The sequence below is a fragment of the Phalacrocorax aristotelis genome, chromosome 7, assembly GCF_949628215.1.
Source record: "Phalacrocorax aristotelis chromosome 7, bGulAri2.1, whole genome shotgun sequence".
Lineage (NCBI taxonomy): Eukaryota > Metazoa > Chordata > Aves > Suliformes > Phalacrocoracidae > Phalacrocorax > Phalacrocorax aristotelis.
The window spans coordinates 32,672,131-32,688,138 of NC_134282.1; the positions used below are offsets into that span (position 1 = coordinate 32,672,131).

Here is a 16,008-nt window from a genome sequence, read left to right on the forward strand (position 1 = left end):
CTTTATCAGCTTCAGGAGCAGAGAGAGAGAGGATGGCCCCACTGGTCTTAGAGAGGGTAGGCTGCATGGGGCTGGTCTGCCTCCTCCTAGCATCATCAGTGACCCTGAGCTCTTGTTTTGGAAGAGGAGGTGAAGAGCCAATTCTCCTTCAGCCCAATAATGACTTCACACCCCTACTTTTTCCCCGCAAGCCTTTTCTCTTGCACACTAACAAGTCTGAGCCTACTTCACGGTACTTCAGTAATTGTGATTTTAATTATGCTCTGTGTCTTTGACCATCTGTTGTGCTCTTTTCAGAATCTGTTTCAGTTCTGATATCCTTTGAGATGAAGGGACCACAAGTGCACGCAGTATCCAAGGTGTGGATGAATCATAGATTTTTCTGCTCTGTTCTTTTTTTTTCCAAATGATTCATACCACTTGGTCTGTTTCTTGATGGTTACTGAGCATTAAGCTGACATTTTCATGGAACTGACAGCTTTATGTGGAAAAATGAGGGCCTACTGAGAGGACTGAAAATGATGTCTGTTGGAGAGGTAAATCCTGATCCTTTCAAGACAAGATTGTTTGACAGGGAGTATTACAGGAGTCTGAAGGGAGATGTTACAGCACCTCCCAGCACGGAGGCCACCTGGGAGGGAGACCAACATGAAGTTGATAGTGTCAGGAAGATGCTGTAACTTGCTGATAGACATATAAGAGCAAGCATGGCAGACCTCCACTTTGAGCAAGACTACAAGGGAGATGAAAATCAAGACAGGAGAGGGAGCTGGAAAGGCTCCAGCTTAAATAGAGGAGAGGAAGAGAAGCAAAATGAAAGGTTAATGAGCCAGAGAGCTTGTTAGGAAGACAGGGCAACTACAAGTTTGGGCAGAGGATGTACAGCAACATCTGTGAGGGGATTACATTCAGGGGTTGCAATAAAGTGGGCCGCACAGAAGAAGCAGCAGCATCCCTGGCTGCCAAGTTAAGCTTGTGGATCAGATGGTCCTGCTCACCCAGGCCTGGGAGTCCAGGAGGGAAGATTTGGCCTGTAGAGCTTCTTGGAGGGTGAAAGAAAGCATAGCATTTGGTGGATGAAAGGAACAGGCCTCCTGTCATTATACTTGGTGTGTAGGATAAACATAGCTGAAACAGAGGGCTGAAGTCTGCAGGAGCAGTGGTTAGAGTTGGAGGAAGGCCAGGAGATGATAACCTGCAAGCAGCCGGTTCTGCTTTTTAGGATAGGGGAATAAAACTGTGGTCTGGGGCAACTGTTATGTGGTTCTGTCATGGTTTAGCCAGCAGCTCAGCCCCACACAGTCGCTCGCTCACGCCCCCACTGGTGGGATGGGGGAGAGAATCAGAAGGGTAACGCTCGTGGGTTGGGATAAGAACAGTTTAATAATTAAAATTGAAAAAGAACAACAAAAATGCAATGGAAAGGAAAACAATAAGAGGCGTGAAACCCGGGGCGGGGGGCGAAGGAGGGAGGGGGATGAACTGCCAAAACAAACCGCACGCGATGCAGCCGCTCACCGCCCGCTGACCCGCCGCCACGCCTCCCCAAGCCGCAACTGCCCCCCCTTAATATACTGGTCATGGCGTCATGTGGTATGGATTGAACATGCCATTGGCCAGTCGGGGTCAGCCGCCCCGGCCGTGGCCCTGCCCCTCCCAGCCCCCCCCCCCGCCACGCGGCAGAGCGCAGGAAGCTGGAAAGGTAGCCGACCCCCACAGTGGGGAGAATTAACCCCTTCTCAGCCAAAACCAGCACGTTCTCCACCCCTTATTCCATACCATTTACACCATGCCCAGGTCCCGTACAATCCAATACAACCTTACCAACCACCACCCCTCCCCTTCCCATCCTTTAACATAATACACAGACATCATTCCCTTAGTTCATGGACCTTCCCTGTAAAATGTCCATTAAAATGTCCATTGAGTTCACCCAGTCCATGACTCTGGGCTCCGTCTGTCGTATCAGTCTTTCAGGGTGGGAGAGATGGTGTGTGTGGCGGTGGGTTGCTGCATACCGAGTCAGTCATCGTTCCGTCACTGCTGCACTTTGCTTGTTTCACAATTTATCTTCCATGGATTGGGAGGCTTGTACTCTGATATCATTGATACAACACAGAGATGACACACAATATCATATAGCAGTTCACATTGTGCCATTCAGTTCGTTGGCTGTTTTCACCCAAAATCAAATCCCCTTGAGGCACACTTTGGATTTTTCCGTCCTCCCACACCACCCACCAAGTGCACCCAGGTCCTTGAGCAAAAGCAATCCCACGAATGGGTTTGCCTTTGCCTGAGGCAGGAAGAACCCAGACTGTTTTGCCCAGCATATTTTTTACGTGCACTACAGGGACTCTATCCCCTTCCACAGTATGTAGGATTTCTGACTGGGCAGGGCCAGCTCGCCTGGCAGATCCCCTCGTGTTGACTAACCACGTGGCTTTTGCTAAATGTGTACTCCAGTGCTTGAATGTCCCACCCCCCATTGCTCTCAGTGTAGTTTTTAACAGTCCATTGTACCGTTCAATTTTCCCAGAGGCTGGTGCGTGATAGGGGATGTGATACACCCACTCAATGCCGTGCTCTTTGGCCCAGGTGTCTATGAGATTGTTTTGGAAATGAGTCCTGTTGTCTGACCCAATTCTCTCTGGGGTGCCATGTCGCCACAGGGCTTGTTTTTCGAGACCCAGGATAGTGTTCCGGGCTGTGGCGTGGGGGACGGGATATGTTTCCAGCCAGCCAGTCGTTGTTTCTACCATTGTAAGCGCATGGCGCTTGCCTTGGCGGGTTTGCGGGAGTGTGATATAGTCAATCTGCCAGGCCTCCCCATATTTATATTTCAGCCATCGTCCCCCGTACCACAGAGGCTCTACCCGCTTCGCTTTCTTGATTGCAGCGCATGTTTCACACTTGTGGATAGCCTGTGCAATAACATCGCTGGTCAAGCCCACCCCTCGATCATAATCCCACCTGTATGTTGCATCTCTCCCTTGGTGACCTGAGGTGTCATGGGCCCACCGAGCTAGAAATAGTTCACCCTTATGCTGCCAGTCCAGATCCACCTCAGCCACTTCAATCTTGGCAGCCTGATCTACCTGCTGGTTGTTTCTGTGTTCTTCAGTGGCCCGACTCTTGGGGACGTGAGCATCCACATGCCGTACCTTTACAACCAGGTTCTTTACTCGGGCAGCAATATCTTGCCACAATGTGGCAGCCCAGATGGGTTTGCCTCTGCGCTGCCAGTTGCTTTGCTTCCACTGCTGCAGCCAGCCCCACAGGGCATTTGCCACCATCCATGAGTCAGCATAGAGACAGAGCGCTGGCCACTGTTCCTGTTCAGCGATGTCTAAGGCCATCTGGATGGCCTTTACCTCTGCAAACTGGCTCGATTCACCTTCTCCTTCAGCAGTTTCTGCTAGTTGAGTAGGACTCCATACAGCAGCCTTCCATCTCCGGTGCTTTCCCACAAGGCGACAGGACCCATCAGTGAACAGGGCATATTGCTTCTCATTTTCTGGCAGTGTATTATACAGTGGGGCTTCTTCAGCACATGTCACCTCCTCCTCTGGTGATAATCCAAAATCTTTGCCTTCTGGCCAGTCCATAATCACTTCCAAGATTCCTGGGTGACTGGGGTTTCCTACTCGAGCCCGCCGGGTGATCAGTGCAACCCATTTACTCCATGTAGCATCAGTTGCATGGTGTGTAGAGGGGACGTTTCCTTTGAACATCCAGCCCAGCACTGGCAGTCGGGGTGCCAGGAGCAGCTGTGCTTCAGTACCAACCACTTCTGAAGCAGCTCAAACCCCTTCATATGCTGCCAATATCTCTTTTTCAGTTGGAGTATAGCGGGCTTCAGACCCTCTGTATCCCCGACTCCAAAACCCTAGGGGTTGACCTCAGGTCTCCCCTGGCGCTTTCTGCCAGGGGCTCCAGGTAGGGCCATTCTTCCCGGCTGCAGTGTAGAGCACATTTTTTACATCTTGTCCTGCCCGGACTGGCCCAAGAGCTACTGCATGAACCACCAAAACAAAACGCACACAACGCAGCCGCTCACCGCCCGCCGACCCGACACCGCACCTCCCCTTAATATACTGGTCATGGCGTCACGTGGTATGGAACGAACATGTCATTGGCCAGTCAGGGTCAGCCGCCCCCACCATGGCCCCGCCCCTCCCAGTCCCCCGCCATGCGGCAGAGTGCGGGAAGCTGGAAAGGTACCTGACCACCGCAGTGAAGAGAATTAACCCCTTCTCAGCCAAAACCAGCACAGGTTCTGGCACCTTTTGGCTGTGTATGGAGCATCTTTTCCCTTCATAGGGAGAAATTAAGTCTGAGTGGCTTCCTCTTTATCGTGTCAGCCCTTGCTCTGCTCCTTTTGCCTGGTGCACAGGTGTGTTCTGGCAGCGTGCCTTCAGCCCAGTGCTGGCTTTCTCTCACCACTGTGCACGTTCTGTGCACCTATACCATGCTGCAGTTGTAGCTCTGATTTGGATTTTTGTGTGGTGACAGTGTGGGATGTGGGTGGAGCGGATGTTCATATATGGTGCCAGACCCTCGGTACCCTTAGAAAACTCCTATTCCATCCCAGGCCAGGGAGATCATCCCTTGACCTCTGGCAGCTTCTGCTTGTCTTGTTTTCTGAGCATCTTTCAAAGATACCTTGGACTGCCTTGATGTGATTTCCTAATGCCTTTTTGACCTCCCCCTTTCCCCCAGGCCTGACAACCTAGTGCTTAGATGTCACCCATTATCACTGCTTCCTACATGAGCAGTGAAAAGAACCACCTGATGTTTTGCTTGCTGTCTCTGTTCTAGCTCTCAGACAGCTTTCATCTCCAGCTTCCTACTATAGGAAGGAATTGTGGTATTTGGCCTGGTGGTTATCAGCCCAGCAAAACAGTCTATTAGCCAGAAAGCAGGAATCACACATAAATAAAGTAACCAAATCTAATTCCCATTGACAGGAGAAAATTTCCATTACCCTCTCCTAGTCCTGCCTGAAAGGGAGAGTGGCTACTGGGATGGAAGAATAGAATGATATACAGAAGCAAAGCTACCTGGCTGAGATCACATGGTAGATCTAGGATTACCAGGAAGATTAACTGGCAAACCCGTGTAGGTTAGTTACTCGAGAAACTTGAAAGAAACCAGAAGTTTCTTTTGGAGCTAAGAGAGCAGAGATGATTTGGGAGCCCTGTGTTCTTCTTGAAGGGGTTTTATAATAGAACTTCCTCCACATTTGGTGCTCTGGCTGAGCCCCTGGCCAGATGCCTGTGCCCTGCTCAATCCCAACCCCTTCCTGAACCCTTCAAACAGGACGTCTTGATGCTTAGCTCGCAGCATGTTCTGTTTTAGTGGGGCTGTCTTGTTTTCTAGGTGGAGTTATGAGTTGCCAGGTCTGAGACTCCAGGAGTGCTGTCAACTGTACACTGAGGTGCAAGGCCTTTCTCTGTCATCCTTCTACTCTTGCTGTTTTCTTATGCATGGATGATGGTGAACATAAATAGCTCACCCAATTACTTAAGGGGCTCTCTTACTCCTGTATTCTGCAGGCAGGTTCCTTTCCAATGTAATCCTGTACCTGCAGGGTTAGGTGCCAAGCATCAGTCACGTGAGAGGACTGTGAATGAGGTTCCTTCAAAAACTAGTTCTAATTTGCCTAAGGCCATAATGGGAAAACTGCTGTGTTTCTATTAAATCCCCTTTGTATCAATCTGTAGAGCTCGGCTGTGGGCGAGAGGTGCTAGGATCCCAGTAGGCCACTAATTAATTACCAACCCCACATTCTTTATTGGCAATGCAGGGGCCTTCCGGCACCGCCTCTTGATAGTTAATTAGTGTGAAAGCCAAGGAGAGGCTCTGTTTCAGTGGCAATCAGTTAACGTTCCCTCTGGCTTTATTCCTTGCAGACATGTCTTGGCATCATGACGGGAAGCCAAGATTGAACATATGGCTTATTATGGAGCTCTGACCTTCCCAGAATGCCAGCGATCTGGGGTAAAGCCAAGAGGCTGGAATTTCCTTCAAGTGCCACTCAAAAGCCTTACCTGATGCCATAGAAAGCCTCCATGTCCACAGAAACCCATGGGCGTATTACCAGCAGTTGCTACTTGCTCATGTTATTCCTTATTATACAACATGGATAGCTGAGAAGCTTTTGGTCGGGCAGCAGGAGAAGACCACCTATGAAATCTTCTTTGCAGGGCTCAGTGCTCACAGGTGGTAGACAGCAACGTAGCTCTATGGGTGCTCTCTGATGGGTGCCTGCTGGCTCTGGGTGTCCCTTGCATGGCTCTATGAATCCGGGGGATTGCAAGATAACAGATTGTGACACCTGAGGGCACGCTTCTACAAGCCACACATGAAGTCTGTTGGGATCTTACCTGTCATTAAAGGAAAAGGCACGTCTGAGGTGAGGCACAGTAGTTCAGAAACTGTCCAGCTATTCTGGGCATGAAATCCGTGGCTGACTGGCCTGAGAGAGACCTTGGATAAGCAAAATGTAACTGTTCACAGTGGCTTGCCAGGGTCTGGGTGGGAAAAACCTTCCTTTGAAGAGGATTTCCCATCTTCTCCCAAGGAGTCCCCAGCTGCTGAGCTTTCTTTGTTGCTGTGGCCTTGTGTCTGGGATTTGCTTTTCTTAAGACCTTGAAACCCATTCCCTTCCCCAAGTCCTTGCAGAGTTTGCGGCAGCCTGTCTCCAGTAATGCAGCTGTTTGCTCCTTCTCTGGAATCTGCTTTGCACAGAAAAGATTTCTGCTTTATTTTCCTTTTGCTTTGCAGCAATCTAATTAGTTAACTTTCTATTGCAGCCTCTTCCTACAGCACTTGCCAAAGAGCTCATCAAAGCCTCCCTGCCCCAGCGCTGGGGGAGGTGGATTATTAGTCTCTCTGTGTTCAAGGTTAGAGGAGACGTTTCCTCCTCTTGTGGACTAGCAACTCTTCCAGAAAAATCTTTAGCCTCCCCATTCAAGATCAAAACTGCAGGCAGCTGGGAGGGTGTTAGAGTAATGTTCATTCAAAGGCCGTGCTTTGTGTTCTTTAAGTGACTATCAGCCTGCCTCTTATGTGCTGCAGACAAACTGACTTCACGCCTCTGCCTCACACCTTGTGCCAGAGCGGAGGAGAGCAGCCTGCCTGGGAAGTGGCTGTGGTCACTAGTGACACGTTGCCCCAGTTGTCCTGAGAACCCTGGGGCACCCACGTTCCTCCTACCCTCCCCGGAGGAGGCTGGTGAGACCTTTGCTGGGTCATCTCTGCCCATGCCTGCCTGGACAAGGGACAGCTCACAGTTCTTCCAGAGGGCGTGCTTGTGCCTGGTGTTGTACAAGTGTCAGCCTTGGCTTCAGGGAGGATGAACATCGAAAGGAAAAGGCTTCGGCAGCTGAGGTTGGTTTGTTACTTTGGAAGCTCCCTGGGCTGTGACCCCACCTCATGGAAAGTGTCAGTGTAGTGAGCTGAGACATATGGGAATGTTAGAGGCTGAGCACATACTGTGGGGCTCGATAACCCTGCTGATCTTGTTTCTTTTGCTTTTACCCTCAGCATCTGCTGGGTGGTAACAGTGAGTGTTTCCACAGAGTGGACGTTACAAATCTGAGATTCTTCCTGACATGAGGCTGCACTGGAATATCACATACTTAATTCTTGGCATAACTGGATCAGTTTGGTCTTGGGATGATTGAAGGAATTTCTAGTCTCCCTTCTACCTTGACAAAATAAAGCTCATAAATAGCAGTATTCCTCCTGTGCCAAGGAGACTGGTGCACATACCAGGTGCCAAAGGCTAATGTAGACAAAATATATCACTGCTGGATGTGATTTCCCAAATATGTGATGTCTTAGAGATGTGGTAGTGCAGTGAGCAGGAGAGGTATGTGAGAGAGCAGGAGAGCCTGGTTAAGCACCCATGTCCTGCACTCAGATTTCATGTGCCTATGCTGTGTGCAGGGAACAGTTACTCAGGCCTGACTTTGCTGGTGTCCTGAGCTGCACGTAGCTCTGCAGCAACAGGAGTGCAGAATCCAGGAATGTATGTCAGCCTGGCCCCAGTCCCACCCTCCCTTCTCTGGAGGGGTTGTATGAGGGCATCATGGTGCAGAGCTGTCTATGGAACCAGGACCAACAGTAGCTCTAAAGCCCCTTGGTCACCCAGTGACCAAGTCACCCAGTGATCCACTCCAGAAGATCATTTTGCATAAGGAAAGCAAGGGCAGGATTTGCAATGATGACTAAGGAGAGGGAACTAAAAATCAACCGGGAGGTGTAAGAAGGGTGTTGGAAGTTGCTGTCAGAGTCAAGGGAGCTGGATGTGACTGGTGCTGGAAAAGAGATCAGAGGAGTTGACTGGGGCAGAAGATGGGTTAGGTGCTTAGAGTCATCCCAGCCCTTCCTTACTTGAGCAGCTCTGCCTGCTGACTCTTACTCCCCCAGCAACACCGTCCTGGGACCTACAGGGCTGCCCCCTGCTAAAGAGCTCATGCACTGTTGCAGTCCTTTGGCTGGAGTGCAGCATACCGCTCCTTCAGCATCCTGCACTTGCAGAGCTGTGTGTGTATCTGTTGTTCTGTGGCTGCTGGTACCCAGCACGTGCCTCTGCTCCTAGGCAGCAGCTGGTAAATCCATTTTCTCAGCAGGTGTGTTCTTGCATTCTCTGAAATAATAGACTTTTCATAAGAGAGGGAAAAGAGACAGAGGAAGAACTGGAGGGGGTGTAGGAGGAAATAAAGGGAAGTAGAAGACAGAGGGAAAAGGCAGCAAATGACAGGAAGAATTAGAGATGGAGTGTGGAAAGGGCTGCATGTCCCCAGTTGCTGTGAGCACTCAGCAGATCCTGTGGTGTGTCTGCTTTATTACTGACAGAGTTCTCCCTTCTGTCGGCTTGTTTCCTAATTGCTGGTCTTGTAAACCTCTTGATTTATGGCTCTGTTCATCAGTTCTGGCCCTCGGGTATAACATGCTTTTCCTTCCAGGCTGGGAAGTGAATAACGAATTAACAGCCTGCCTTAGGTTCAATAAGAAGCTGAGCATTCAGGGATCTTTATTGTGATGCACGTGCCAAATCTAACTGCTTAATTTTTACTTCTCATTCATGGAGGGTATTCAACAACTCCTCCCCCAGGGCAACAGCTGCGTTGTGGATGCGTGGTGCCTTTGAAGTGTCCCACAAGAGAAGCCACCAAGGAATGGTTTCACTGTTGGTTTGCACAGAGAATTCAATCTGTTTCCTCACAGCTTGCTCTGAAGCTGGCATTGTGTGTCATAAACGTTTGTCTCGGACAAACTTCCTTTCAGTACAGCTGAGGGATGAAGATCAAGACAGAGAACAAACAGCCTAGCTGAGACAGAGCCATGAGCCTCGATGTGCAAGCAGCCATCAGACCAACCCCCGCCCGTCATCCCCATGTTTAGCCCTGAGAAGAGGTTTGTCCTAGACCCTGGAGTAGGGTCCCTAGAGTCAGCACAGCTTTAATCTTTTACTGAGCGAACCAAGTGCCTCTGCTCCCACAGCCCTTGATTGCAATCCAGTGCCTTCCATGCAGCTCTGATCCATGTGGCTACATGGTCACACCATGATGCACAAAGTTTATGGAGCATCCAGGTGTTGTTATGAGAAGGTTGTCCCCCTGCCACCCTGGAGGGTTGTGAGGATGCGAGTTCCCTTGGGTTCAGAGCATGTGGCTGTTCTCCTTAACAAGTTCACAGGACTATGGCCAAGGAAGTAATGTCATGTTCATATAGCAGCTCTGCAGCACCACAGGCACACTGCAGTGGAGAATTCATGAGAAAATGCCTGTAAAACAAAACCTATGATGTGAAGGAAGAAAACTCTTGTAAAGAACAGAGAAACTACTGTAGAAGTGCGGGAGCTGTTCTGCAAGCATAGCACTCTGCAAGAACTAGCTTAGGGCTTGCAAGTCTCGAGCAGATAAAGTTTAAGCTGACAAGTCCCCTCAGGTGTTAGCAGCTCTATGCCATCCTGCCCTTGAACAGCCTCTTCGGATGTTGTTGCGATCTGTGAGCTGATTTGTGGCTGCAGCAGGTAAATCTGATCTATCTGAAAGGGGGAGTTCAACAGAATGGCTTTGTGCCCTCTGCATGCTGCTTTAGGAACCGGGGGATTCAACTCTGAATCGCATGAGGCCATGAGTGAAGGAGAGTGCTCGGGAAGTCAAGTTGAGCATTAAGATAAGGCCTGCAGCCCCTAAGGTGGTGTAAAAACTCAATTAGAGGGAGAGTTTTAATATACCTGCTTAGTCCTGATCTAGTCCTCACTTGTCTGCAGGAGTTCAGCCCACTGGGAGCTCAGATGGATGGAGCATTTTCTCTTCTGAGAATCGTATGGCAGTGAGAGCTGCTGATGTCTGTTTTTTTCTCTTAGGGCACATATAGTAAAGCAAAGCAGAAATAAACTACAGGGTACAGCATTTCTTTCCTAGTAACATTAGCAGTAGAGCTTGATTAGATCATCGCGGCCATCCTGTATGCTTTGTCTCTTGCTCTTCCTTCCCTTGATGAGTCTACAGGTACAGACAACTGTATCCCTGTCTGTGGAGCAGGGAACTGGTGTCTTTTGGAAGCATCTGCCAGCCCATGCCTGTCACTGTGGTGCAGCTGTCCCAAGCAGTCTGAGTGCCTCCAACTCTCATATCGTATTCTTTGGCTTCTCACAAGTCTCAGGAACGCATCCAGCCCTTGGTGTAGGCTGGGCCCCCACGCGTATGTATGCCATATCCAACAGGATCCCTAATGTGATCTTCATTTTTATTTAAAATCCATGAATTCTCCCCCAACTGCCTCCTTCCAAATCACTTATCAAGCTTGTAACGGACAGCATATCTTGGAGTACAAAGCATGAAGACAGGACTGCAGCATTCTTCATGTACCATGGCTGTAGTCATTTGGTTCCTCACGCCATATAGCCCAGGATCCAAGAGCATGAGGACAGAAGATCAAAAGAGCCTCTTGCTTGCACTTCATGCATCCTGTCACTGAGAATATTAACTACTAATTACTAACATAATCTGAAGATATACTCAAAGTCCAACTGTTTACACTTACTAATCAAAAGGCTTGAACTGCTTTTGGTTCTGTGTGTGAGCATGCTCACACCCATGTAGAATCCCTGTCATATTTCCTAGACTGCTTGGCAGGCAAGATGGTTCAGATAGAATAAACGCAGGAGGTTCAATGTCTTGGCCGTACCTTACATCCAGCTGATCAGCTACCTGTGGCTGCGAGCCATCAGCTGAGATCAAAGGAGCAATAGTCTGGGATCCATGTTCAGGGTGGGCACAGGAGATGCCTGCACCCTTCCCCTCCTCTGGTGTGAAGGCTGGAATAGTTTCTAAGCTTGGGACCAAATCACCTCCTTTCTGGATGCTGCTGTGGGTGGCAGCAGAGCACAGACAGCTTCTCTTTGGACATGTTCCTACTGCTCACACAGCACCGTAGGCTTTAAATGGGATCAGAGTGAAATATTCCTCTTTAAACTCTATATTCACATGGCAAGATCCTCTCTGTCACCTCTGACCTGTTCCTGCCTGGCTGCTGATATGGATCTAAGTGCTACAGCATTCAATCACCTTCCAGACAATTGAACAGGAGCCGTTCCAAATACCATCACTTCCCTTCTCCCCTGCCTGTGAGTAGGAATTATCTCAAGCAGGTCCTAACGGTGTGTGTAATAATGACTGTATCAGTGAACGTAGTTCCCGTTGCCTGGATGCAGGTTAAAAAAAAAGGCTGCTAGTAGAAAGGGGATAACTTACAACTGAAGATGTGATCATTGAGCGTATGTTCCATCTTTAGAATTTTTTTTTTTAAAGTTACTATATTTCAGCTAAAGGTTACTGCCCCTCTGCTGTCAGGTGCCTTCCTGCAGCTTGGGTAACTCACTCTTTTCATGCTTCTGTTCTGTACAGTGCAAAGTAAAACAGGTTTGTGTGAAAGCCCTGCTGACATGCTCTTCTTGTTCTGAGTATGATGATGTCAGGGATCTGACCTTTCACAGGAGTCAGCTTCACTGTGTGTGCCCTGTGGTCACAACAGTTGCCCCGTGACACTCCCAGCCTCTTCTGTCCATCCAGTCAACTGTAGCTGGCATAAAAGGATGGAATTGGGCTTTTTTAGGAGGGTGAGCTCTTGGGTTCGTGTGTAAACCTCAGGAAGAATTTTGATTTTCAGGTTAGAGATCACTACCAGGACTGTGTTCTGGACAGAAGACGCTTCTGGATCTCGTACCAGCTGGGCGAGGAGGCTCCCTTCCTAACTGAGTGCTGTAACAAATGGCTGGTGTCAGACCTGTGGGGCTGATCTGGCCAGGCCTGTGTCCTCCTGGGGCAGAGACCAGGCTGCAGACATCGTTCTGGTGGCTATCAGGCACCAAGGACTTGGGCCAAATGCTCTTCCCCACTTCCGAGGTTCATGATGAGTTTCATGAACCAGAGAGTGAATTCAGCCTTTAGGGCTCCTGGGGTGAGGGAATAAGACTTGTCACAGCCTTCCTCATCCAGCTGCAGTCTCCAGGGACTTTATGGGTCTAGGATGCCTTTGCCCTGTGGCTTCATTGTATCATCTGGCAGTACAAGACTGCCCTAAAGAGCGCCAAGTGAATCCCTCTAAATATAGCCTTGGCTAAGGTATGTTTGCATAGGTCTGGCTTGGGAATGCTCATGAGGAGCAAGCTGGGCTATGGCCATCTTCTAAAACCTGTGGGGACTGTGGCTGAGAAATGTGAAACACCAGTAGTACGCTTGCTGACTACTCATTTACCCCAATCCACCCATCCCTCCCACAAAGGGACAAGGAGGCAGAAGCAAAGTGTTTATACATGTTTAGAGTATAGAAAAAGACAGCTCATCTTGACTGAACCAGATTAGGAAGCGATCACAAGCATACCCCAGCTGGCAGATCTGCACAAGGCTGGTCTCATGGAGTGGGATGGTGACAAGGTGTGAGAAGCAGCCTCAGCTAGAGCTGGCACAGCTGCAGCTGAGCTGTGATTTTTTCTGCTTGTTTGCCCTGCAGTGCACTCTTCCCTTGGCAGCAGCTTGGAGCCTACATCCCTTCTCCCTGCCCACAGGACTGATTGCAAGCTAGAGGAAGAATCTGGTGGCAGCCCCCACAAACATTTGGGTGTTTTCCAGATCTCTCCCACTCTCTAGCAGCTCTCAACTTGCTTGAAGTCAAGGACATACATTAACTGTCTTTCTCTCCCCCACACAGCGCATTAGCTATGCTCTGGCTCTGTGGTCTGACAGAGGTGTGCTCTGCTTAGGCAGTAAGCGCAGGTTACCTGCAGGGTGACAGGAGCCTTCTCTGGCCTCTTTGGTGGTAGAAATATTCATCCATTTTTAGTTCTCTTGAGCCAAGTAGGGGATGCTGCACTGCTGATCTTGCTTTGAGCATCGTGCCTTCAGATCCTTGGATCATCCCTACTGCTGGGAAGGGAGAGCTGCTCTCACTCTGCATGTACTCAGCTCTCCTCTCTCGCCAGCTAGACCACAGAGAGAGTTGATCAGCTGAAGGCTGTGAAGCTGTAGCTGACCCTTAGCCCAGACTGCCCAAGCTCGTGCTTTTAGATCCAAGACTTGGTCCCTAAAGCCAACCAACCCAGCAGTGGTTCTTTCTTGCCCAGAGCAAATGCAGAAGTTGTAGCCCTCCTGGCAGACTAAAGCTCCTGGGCTGACAAGACCTCTGCTGCCTACAGGGCTAGCTAGGACCATATCACCTCTTCTCCCTGACAAGTCCGGTCTGCAAGGAGACGCAAGGCAGGGAGCGATCTGTAATGATCCCTTCTCTTTGGTGGCTGCCCACCAGGTCTCCAGCTCCTGCTGGAAGGCAGCACCTCGAGCAAGGCAGAGCCCTGCATGCTGCCAGTGGGGTGGAGATGATCCCCTTCCTGACTGGCATTGCTGCTGCAGAGATGTAAAGTTCTGGCAAGATAGGTGCAGGGAGAGGGAGGCAACATTTTTCTCTTGGTTGCTTTGTTCATTGTTTAGGTAATGGCTGGAAAAAAGACTTTGCTGGCTATGTTAAGGAAGTTATTGTTTAGTTGAGGTCTTATTTGTTCTTTTGGGAAAGAAGATTGTGTTTGCCTTTTGGGGGGGATATTGCACAACAGCAGTTCATTTTAATTAGTTGCTGTTTCTTTACCTTGGCTTCATTTAACTGGATAAGCTGTTTCTGAAAGGGGAATTTTAAAAAGAGGGAGAGAAGAGAAATCACAAAACAAAGCCCAGATTGGGGCTGGGATCTGGGATCTGTGCTTGTGGCTTGTCCCTGATATGTACCCACTTAACAAGAAAAGCTTTTGCCATAGAGGCAGAGGATGTGTCTCATTGCTTTCTCTCTCTTCCTAGCCTCTCCATTCACTTTAGGGAGTGAATGAGGGAAGTCTCTGTGTCTCTGTGGTGGGATTAATAGCAATATGGAGATGAGCTGAATGGTTAATGACCCATTTTGCCGGGATAAAAGGCCTGTACCAGCAGCAGTTTGGCCCAGATGTCTGTGAGGACTGTATCTTTTCCTCTCTTATGTAAGCACCCAATAATTTTTTTTCTTTCAGCTCTTCTGCCCTTGGTTGAGTTGCATCAGATACTCCCCAAGCTGGGGAGCAGAGCAGGCTGCTGAGCAGAGAGATGTGTCATGTAGCTGGCTGTTGCTGTGAGGGTATTTAGGCACCTGTTTATCTGACTTTAGTGAGAATTAGGCATTAAATAGGAGTTGAGTCCAAGACAGAGGATCTCTCCCTCTCCTCCCTTCATATCCATCCCCTTTTATATTCATTTTCCCCTCTTGCAGCTTCACAGGGAGGGAGCAGGGGGAGGATTACCCACTCCGTTTTCTCGCCCGTGTCTCCAAGTTGCAGCTGCCCATGAGGCTGGGGTGACATTGGGGGCCCTTTCAGCTCTGGTTCTGCCTCATCACCACTTCTTCCCTCCTGAGCTGGAAGGTGACGGTCATGACAACAGCCAGAGAGCTGGGACAGGCAGCTGGGGTTTGGCAAGTTACAGGTCAGGGCAGGGTTTTCTTTTGTGCAGGCCATAAGGAAAGGAGTCCTCCTGGTACAGAGAGTTAAAAATATCTCAATTAAAGCACTTCTGGCTGCCCAGTGCTTTCCAGACCATATTTTCAGGCTGGCGGCACTTGCTGGCAGCCTGTTGCCCTCAGAGCGGAGCCGGGTGCCTTCTGTCTCCTCTATTCTCTCTGAGGGTACCACCCCGCTGTTTGGGTCTGAGTGAGCTGGGGGTCATTCTCACTTCAAGCCTTTTTTTCCCTTCCCTGTCCAGCTCCTTAAACAACAAAGGTGTTGAGGGAATTTATACCTCTGCCTGGTAACGAGACAGATCAGTGAGACGCTGTCATGGTTTTGTGAGGGCTCCATAGATTTTTATTGCTTTTCAGTCCTTGGGTTCCCAACCTTCCTTTGGCTTGTAAATTGGCCACAAAATACAGACACAGCTCCTATTCTGTGAGTTCCTTTGATGATTTTATTTATATCTCTTGCTTTGTCTTGTCTTTTATTACAGGGAGACTGCAATTAATTATTATCCCATCAGCTTCTATTTAGCCTGACAGTACAATGCAACGCTCAGTGTCCAACCTTCCCCTGCCTCTGTGTGCACGAGTGGGTAGCTATTCTTGAGAAGAACAAAGGCGCTGGCAGCTTTAGAAAGGGACGTGCTGCTAAAGGGCAGCTTAAGAGAGTTCACTAGCACCAGCAGAGCACAGTTGTGATATGGCTAAAGTGAACAGACATACCAATTTAATTGTGATGCTCTTGATTAAATCTTCTCATCCAAAGTGTGTTTTATACTGTCACCCTTTGAGCGGGTATAGGCTTGTGGTTCAAGCAGAGGCAGGGCTCTTATGCCTTTTTCCCACATCTCTGATTGACCAGATCTTTTCATGTTTTACCCCCTCTATGAAATAGAAATTGCACCCGTGACATGTGTAAAACAGTCCCTGCTTATTCAGCATGGGCAGAGCCTCAGTGGG

At 49.3% G+C, this 16,008-nt stretch overlaps 1 long non-coding RNA gene across 32 annotated transcripts in view; it reads left to right on the top strand.

The window, feature by feature from the left end:
* LOC142060134 (uncharacterized) overlaps positions 1-16,008 on the top strand; it is a 101,413-nt gene that overhangs the window by 54,688 nt on the left and 30,717 nt on the right. The gene's annotated exons all lie outside the window — the stretch shown is intronic.